This window comes from Brassica oleracea, chromosome C2 (genome assembly GCF_000695525.1).
Source record: "Brassica oleracea var. oleracea cultivar TO1000 chromosome C2, BOL, whole genome shotgun sequence".
NCBI classification, from domain to species: Eukaryota; Viridiplantae; Streptophyta; class Magnoliopsida; order Brassicales; family Brassicaceae; genus Brassica; species Brassica oleracea.
This window is the reverse complement of record NC_027749.1, coordinates 12,501,670-12,510,359: the sequence shown is the minus strand read 5'-3', so window position 1 is coordinate 12,510,359 and position 8,690 is coordinate 12,501,670. Positions and strand designations below refer to the sequence as shown.

At 35.8% G+C, this 8,690-nt stretch overlaps 1 pseudogene; it reads left to right on the top strand.

Annotated features, from left to right (window-relative positions):
- Positions 1-4,572: 4,572 nt before the first annotated feature.
- On the top strand, positions 4,573-7,005 carry LOC106323479 (annotated as a pseudogene).
- The last annotated feature ends 1,685 nt before the right edge of the window (positions 7,006-8,690 follow it).

Below are 8,690 nucleotides of genomic sequence, written 5' to 3'. Positions count from 1 at the left end.
GCTTCAAACCGAGGATGACGCTTCGACGGCTTCGACCAACTTGTCCCGGTTTCGAATCAACGAAATCGTTGAATCCGTAAGTTCTTTTTTTTTTAAGTTCAATTCATTTATTTCTTGATTTAAATTTGTAAATTTGGCTATTTTCTATTTCAGTCGGTTCCAAAGAAGAATGGACGTTTGGTCGGTTTAGGTCGTCGCACCCGGTTGGTTCCTCTTTCTTCTGCACCACCGCCCTTTGTTGATCCAGAAGTACTTACGGCTCAGTTGAAGGAAAAGGATGATCGCATATCTTTGTTGGAGACCCAGATGGCGGCTCAACAGGCGGGCTATGAGGCACAGCGGAGGCTGAACCAGCAAATGATGGAGATGATGCAGAGGATGTACCCGAACGAGGTGTTCCCGAACGTACCAGACCCGTAGTTTTTTTTTTCCAAAAACTCGGAATGTTTTATTTTTATTTTTCTAGAACCCGTTCGGTATTCTTACATATCGGGTCGGGTTCAGATATTTTTAGTTCGGGTTGAGTTATTTCATGTCGGGTTCGGATATTTTAGATTTTGACAAAACAAATCAAATTCTTTATTGCTAAAGTTTCTTGTACCTAAAAATTTACAATTAATTTCACTAGTTTTAAAAAATATAATAGGTTAGGCGATCAATCATGCGGAGAATCAACAGGAGATAACTGGTGCGGATGTCACGTGCTAGCCCCCTGTGTCCCACCTTTTTTCGTTGATGATAGAATTTTCTTCTACAAGGCAGAGCCCCATGAATTTGATGAAGTAATGAAAGATGTTAGGATTTATGGAAAGATATCGGGCTAGTATATTACTTTTGAAAAGTCTGCTCTACTCTTTGGTAAGAGAGCCTGCGAATATAAACAAAAAAATCAAAACCTCTTTGAGAATTGATAATGAAGGAGGGATGGGATCCTACTTGGGAATTATGGAGGATATCAGTGGATCTAAATGTAAAATCTTTGCATTTTTAATAGATAGATTACAACATAGAGTTAATGGATGGTCTGCATGATGGTTTTCGAGAGGAGTGAAGGAAATCCTGGTAAAATCCATTGCATAGCCCTTTTGACCTATGTTATGTCCATCTTTCTGCTTTCATTGGATATTTTCAAAAAAAAATTGTGATTGCCATTGCTAGATTCTGGTGGAGCTCAAATCCATCTAAGAGAGGATGCATTGGGCGAAATGGGAGAAACTTTGTAATTAAAAAGAGAAAGGTGGTCTTGGTTTCCGTATGATCCATGACTTTAATTTGGCTTTGCTAGCAAAACAGTTATGGCGTCTGAAACAATTTCAAAATTCTCTTCTTGCAAGGGTACTATAAGGGAAGTACTTCAGACTTAGATTGCCTTTGCGATCAGGTGCTATTGATAGCCCATCTTATGTCTGGAAACGTTTATTGGCAGCAAGACAATTACTGGCATTAGGGATCATACAGAGAAGATCCATGGGTTCTAACTGTTCCGGCGAGGACTGATAGACCGTGTGTTCCGGTAGTTCATCCCTGGATGATGGTGAGTGGTTTTATTCACGGAGAGCCTAAAGAGTGGGATGTGGAAATGTTGGAGAACCTTGAAGCCCCCAAAGATATAACACTAATTCGGAGTCTGACCGTAAGCCAATCCACTCGAGGTGATAAGTTATGTTGGAGCTATACAAAGAGTGAGAAATATATCGTAAAATCTGGATATTGGATGGTTAGGAATATCCTAAATGCTGAATTTTAGCTAATCATAACCGAGCCTAGCATTAAGATGTTTCAAGCATTTTCTTGGAAGATTAATGCTCCTCAGAAGATATGACATTTTATGGCAGATCATAATAGGTCATCTAGCGGTAAAATGGCATGTCGTCGCATGTGATGTGATAATCACTGTCCCCGATGTGAGGAGTTATATGAATGGATAAACCATGCAATTTTTGAGTGCCCACTAGATTTACAAACTTGAAAATTGTCATTTACATCATCTTGCCCATCGTTTTTTCCGATTTACATTGCTTACACTAATTTGGATTATCTTTTCTGACATAAAATGATTTTGAAGACCCATTGTTGTATCCATGGATAATATGGTATTTATGGAAAGCCAGAAACAATAAATGATTTAGGGAGATCACAAGAGATCCCCTAGGATTAGTAAGACATACATAGGGTGAATGTCATACATGGTTTGAAGCAAATGCACAAGCAATTGTGGAGGTCCAATCCTTACATCATCCAATAACTGCTCTAGTCGTATGGTTGCAGAATATTTTCTTGATTGATGGATCATGGACTTTGAATCACATTTTAGTGGAAATTGATGGGCTTGGAAAGATTCTTCTGGACATGATCAACTTTGGGGGATAAAGAATCAAAGAATGTGTGTCTCATCACTTCATACAGAACTTGAAGCACTCTCGTGGGCTATGGCATGTATGTTACAATATTCAATATGTCAGCATTTTGGAATGGATTACAACGACCTCATTTTGGTAATTCAATATCCGACATCATTGTTAAGCTTCTCAACATAATTGAAGGATTTAGTTGTTTTAAAGAAAGATTTCAAGATTGTCTATTATCCTCGAGAGAAAAACAAGATGGTGGTTCCACTAGCTAAGATCACGTAATTTTTATAGAAAGTTGATTTTTGTTGATTGTTCTATTTCGGTCTAGTTTTTTATACGAGTTTAAATAATATAATAAATTTTTGATGTAAGAAACTACTAAAAATATGTGAAAGCACTCCAAAATATAAAAAAAATAACCAAAAAAAATCCTAAGACAAAAATGTCTCCAATGCAGAATCTCAAATGTCAACAAATCGAGAAATTAAATTGCGTTTACTTCTCCCAGCAGTTTACAAACAATAATTACCTATCTTGCTCTCCACGGCTGCAAAGGAAGTAATCATTATAAAGTTGTCAGAGTAAATGAACGTTTTCTTGGAACTAACTAACGGGTAAAAAAGCAATCAAAATTTTTAACGTCGACGAGACAACTTCGAGAAAAATGAATTCAAAGAACAGATCTTACAAGAATGTCTGCTCATTGAACTTAAAATTGAGAGCCTGTGTACAGTAACTCGTTTGTCTTGTTTCAGTTTAAACTCTAGAACGGTACACATGTTTGAATACAGTGAAAAAAGACCGATCATTTTTACGGGCTTCAAGTGAGTCCACTTAATACTTATACGATCCCGTGAATATTGAATAGAGTCAATCCTTAGTTTAGAAGAGAGAAATGTGTGACATGATGATCATCTTACGAAACCGCGTGTAGTTCGTATTCACAGTTGTCACACGTGACAAATCTAAACACCCGTGGACAATCTTCAGTCTGGGCCCTAGGAGAAAGTTAGCTAGTCTGGTGCCGTTTTTTTTTGTAACTTATCTCTATGGGAAACAATAAGCTGATAGCTTAATCACAAATCTTGGTACAAAGATTGTTGCTCATTTTAAGGAAGAAAATCAGCAATGCCTACTAAACAGAGAAACAAACAAGTAAGTTTCAAAGTAGATTGAGGGATATAAAAAGAATACTAATATTGTGTTAATCTGAAACTGAGTACTAACTGTATTTTTTGTTCAATAAGTAATTTTACAAAATTTGAGATCTGAGAACGCAGAGAATTATTAAACCTCATTTAATAAACGTTATTTTTTTCTTGAGTTCTTTTTGGTTGAATGGATTTCTTGTGTTCTTTTCTACACAAGTACAACTGTTAAAAATATATTTTTTCAGAATAGTAATGAAATATCAGAAATTCTAGCTACCACAAAGTGACACCTCGCCTTCTTGAATAACACTATCTCTATATATTTGAAGAAAACCAATGAATATCGAGTCCGATTGGTAATGGCTGTAGCTTTAAAAATTTTGCTGTAGAAAAAAATCTGTAGATTTTTTGTTGTGGCTTTAGATTTTAGTGTTGTAAAATTTTATGGAAAGCACTAAAAAATTGCTTTGGATATTTGGTTCTGCAGATCACTTGTACAGCTGTAGGTTATTTATTTAAGAGCTGTGGCTTCAAAAAAAAATTTAAAGCTTGATTGCTTTGAATTTGGTGCCGTAGAAATAAATAGGGTTGTGAACAGCACTAGCAACTACCAATCACCCCGATATCACATAATTTGAGTTCACTTTAGCACTTTTATGTATTTTAGCTCCAAACATATTGAAGACCATCAACTTAATAAACCAATACAAAATCGTGGCTTGACGAGTTTTTCCTTCGATTCACTAATTATGGATTTAGTTTTTAAAAGATTTCACTCTCGATTATTTCCCTCTTTTCTACTGTTTTATCTGATTCTTTATTCTTTTTCTACGAATCCAACGTAACAGGATTTGATGCATATAATCTATTCCTTTAGTAGGTTTCAGAGGCCAGATTGGTCAGCGGGATCAGTAATTAATTTCGGGTTGCAAAATCCAACACAAAACCAAACCGAATCGATCAATACGGTGCGCTTTGCGCCGGCGCTTAAAAAAAAAAAAAAAAAAAAAAGCCAGTTGATAACCTAAAAGATGGAGTGTGAGGCACGCTAAACTGCGCTGGTCGTCGTCATGGATACTAAGAGAGCGTTAACGGGGACGCGTTTCGCCGACCTCAAACCTCCGATATCTGACGATATCATCAAGGCGCTTGGCTCCGGTTTCGAGTTCTGCACTCCGGTTCAGGTCGCGACGATCCCTTTACTCTGCAGTTACAAGGATGTTGCCGTCGACGCGGCCACCGGTTCTGGGAAAACCCTAGCTTTCGTCGTCTCGCTGGTTGAAATCATGCGTAGATCCACGTCATATACTCCCAAGCCTCACCAGGTTATGGGAGTAATAATATCGCCTACAAGAGAGCTATCAGCGCAAATATTCAAAGTGACGCAGCCATTCGTTTCGACTTTGCCAAATGTGAACGCTGTCCTGCTTGTTGGAGGGCGAAAAGTCAAAGCTGACATGAAGACTATCGAAGAAGGAGGAGGCAATCTCTTGATCGGCACGCCTGGAAGGCTTTCAGATATAATGCAACGGATGGACATTCTGGATTTCCGACATGTTGAGATTCTTATTTTAGACGAGGCAGATAGACTTTTGGATATGGGGTTCCAGAAGCAGATGAATTACAATATATCCCGCTTGCCAAAGTAACGGAGGACTGGCCTCTTTTCAGCTACACAGACAGAAGCTGTTGAAGAGCTGGGCTTAGGAACCCTGTCAGAGTTGAAGTTCGAGCGTCCGAATCATCTTCCCATCAATTCACCCACTCGAAAACGCCTTCTGGTCTGCATCTTGAGGTATTGTAAGGTCAAATACATAAATACGCAAATTATTGTTTTGTCATTTTCCTCTTTATGGTTCTTTTGGTGAAGAAAAAAAAAATTTTAGGTTCCAATATTCTATTTTACCAGCTTATTTGTTTTTGTCTATTATGCAGTATTTGGTATGCGAAGCAGATAACAAATCATCACAAACTAGTGGATCTACAGATTGAGAACAAAAATAAAAAAGCTTATTGTGTGAGTTTAAAACATCTCTCATAAAATTAAACATCTTTACAGATAGTATATTAAGCACGTATATCTCTGCAGATACTTCATAACCTGTGCTTCTGTTATTTACTGGGGATTCGTACTTTCAAAAATTCCTATCCTGAAGTCCATATCGTTAATTCCTATACATAATACATGGGAAGATGAAGCAGGTAAGCTACCTTGATATATATTTTAAATATTCCATATCATCTCGTTGCCTGTTTGTTCTGATGAAATTATACGTTTACACATCAGAATGCTAGACAAAAGGCATTAGCTTTGTTTACAGAGGCAACAAGCGGTGTTCTTGTGTGCACAGATGTCGCTGCACGTGGACTTGATATTCCAGGCATCGATTAGGTAGTTCAGTATGATCCCCCACAAGACCCAAAAGTATTCATCCATAGGGTTGGCAGAACTGCTAGATTTGGAAGACAGGGGAGGTCATTGTGTTTTTACTGCCCAAGGTTTAGCTTTATACACTCTCTTCTCCATACTTACATAATCAGGGCAAGAAAAGCTGATAATTTCACTTTATTAATGTCTAGGAGAAAGACTACGTAGAGTTTATGCGCTTAAGAAAGGTCCCCCTTCAAAAGAGAAAATGCTCTGAGAATTCTTCTGATGTCATCCCGATTGTAAGGAAAACCTCCATACCTCTCTCTCTCTCTCTCTCTCTCTCTGTGACAGGGTGGTTTAGTATTTGCTATAATGTATTCAGATACGCTCAGCTGCCATGGAGGACCAGGCAGTGTGGGAGAAGGGAAAAAAGGCATTTGTCTCCTTTATCCGAGCTTATAAGAAGCATGAGTGCTCTCACATTTTCATATGGAGAGAGCTTGAAGTCGGAAAGTTAGCCATGGGATATGGCCTCTTGCATCTTCCTTCAATCTCTGAAGTTAAACAACATAGACTTTACAGTGACGGTTTTACACCTGTTGGAGCCATCAAGTTTCAGGACATTAAATTTAAGTAAGTCTTTCGCCTTTTGGAACTTGTTGTTCTATTGTTTTGTCAATGTTCATGCCCACTATATCCATCTTCTCTTAGTTTTCATAGTGCTACAGAGAAAGCTAAAACTCAATACATTTGTTGAAGTGAGTTTCCAACTTTCCATATACCTGATGAGTAAGCATTTCTCTAAAACAGAAAAAAAAAAATTTGAATAAACGCAGGGACAAATCTCGGGAGAAACAAAGACAGCAAGACTTGCAAGAAAGGAGAGAGAAACGGGAAGAATAAGAGAAAAGAGGGAAAGGCAAGAAAAGGTCGAAAAATGCTTATGCTACTAAAGTTAACAGGAAAGCAGAGACAAACCATCCAAACAGCTGAAGATGAAGAAGAGATGGCTCTAGAGTATCGGTTACTGAGAAAACCGAAGAAACGGCTAATTACAGAAGATGAATATTTAAAAATTACAGATTTAATCTTATAAGAAGCAAGAAACCTTTCAGGCTTTGATTAGAGCAGGGATGGGGACTATGCTTTAGTGTTTTCATAAGTTCAAATCTCCAAAATAGCATCTTTCTAAGTTTATATCACAAAACTAGCACTCAAAAACTAAAATGACCAAAATAGCACATTTTTAAGTTTATCTTTTGAAAATTTTAATTTTTTTATTTTTCAAAATTTGAAATTTTATCCCCAAAACCTCATTTCTCAACTCTAAACTCTAAACCCTAAACTCTAAACCCTAAACCCTAAACCCTAAAATCTAAATCCTAAACCCTAAACTCTAAACCCTAAACCCTAAACCCTAAAATCTAAATCCTAAACCCTAAACTCTAAACCCTAAACCCTAAACCCTAAAATCTAAATCCTAAACCCTAAACTCTAAACCCTAAACCCTAAACCCTAAAATCTAAATCCTAAACCCTAAACTCTAAACCCTAAACCCTAAACCCTAAAATCTAAATCCTAAACCCTAAACTCTAAACCCTAAACCCTAAACCCTAAAATCTAAATCCTAAACCCTAAACTCTAAACCCTAAACCCTAAACCCTAAAATCTAAATCCTAAACCCTAAACTCTAAACCCTAAACCCTAAACCCTAAAATCTAAATCCTAAACCCTAAACTCTAAACCCTAAACCCTAAACCCTAAAATCTAAATCCTAAACCCTAAACTCTAAACCCTAAACCCTAAACCCTAAAATCTAAATCCTAAACCCTAAACTCTAAACCCTAAACCCTAAATCTTAAACTCCACCCTTTGACTCTAAACCATAAGTTTGTGACTTTTGATAAAACATTAAGTGCTATTTTTGTGACTTTTGATAAAACATTAAGTGCTATTTTTGTGACTTTTGACCTTGAATACTAGTTTGAGAACAAAAACTTGATTTAGTGCTATTTTTATCTTTTTTTTCTTTTTATAATAGAGAATATCACTCTGGTGTTTTTGTTGTGGCTTTTGAGTCTGAGTTGAGAGCATTAACTGAGATATTTTTCGTATTTGACTTTAATATATTGTAAGCAAATTGGTCAAAAAGTTATGGAGAAATTAGCAAAAGGATTCGATTTCCTCTTTTCAATATTTTTTTGGGAAAATTGTTTTTTAGAGAAAAAAATAGTAACTATGTCCCTTTAAACTAATTTATATTTTGTGTCATATTTTCTTATAATACCCTTTAATATTTATGAAAATAATTTTAATAAATAGTTTTACAAACAAAAAAAATTTAGAAAAATAGTAACATTTGTATACCTATATGAACTTAATGGTATATTTTCCAGTTATAAAAAAGTTAAAATTATAAATTTCAGATTATGTTCTAAAAAAAGTAGAAATGACATTCTACGAAGTAGAAAACGAAATCTATTTTTTTCATTGAATCTACAATGTTTAGAATACGTGATCTACGTAAATAGGAGTATTCTACAAATATGTAGAATACACATTCCGCGCTTAACCTACCATTCTAAAATTCTTAGAAATCAAAATCTACACATTAATCTAATTCTAAAACATGTAGAAACCGACTTCTACAGATTTACTATAAATCTAAAACATGTAGAAATCAAATTCTAAACATTACTATAATTCTAAAAAACTGTAGAAACTGATTTCTACATATTAGTTGTATTCTACGGATAAGAAATCAGTTCCTAAAAATATGGAAACAAAATATTTGAGAATATTCACTTTTATATTTAA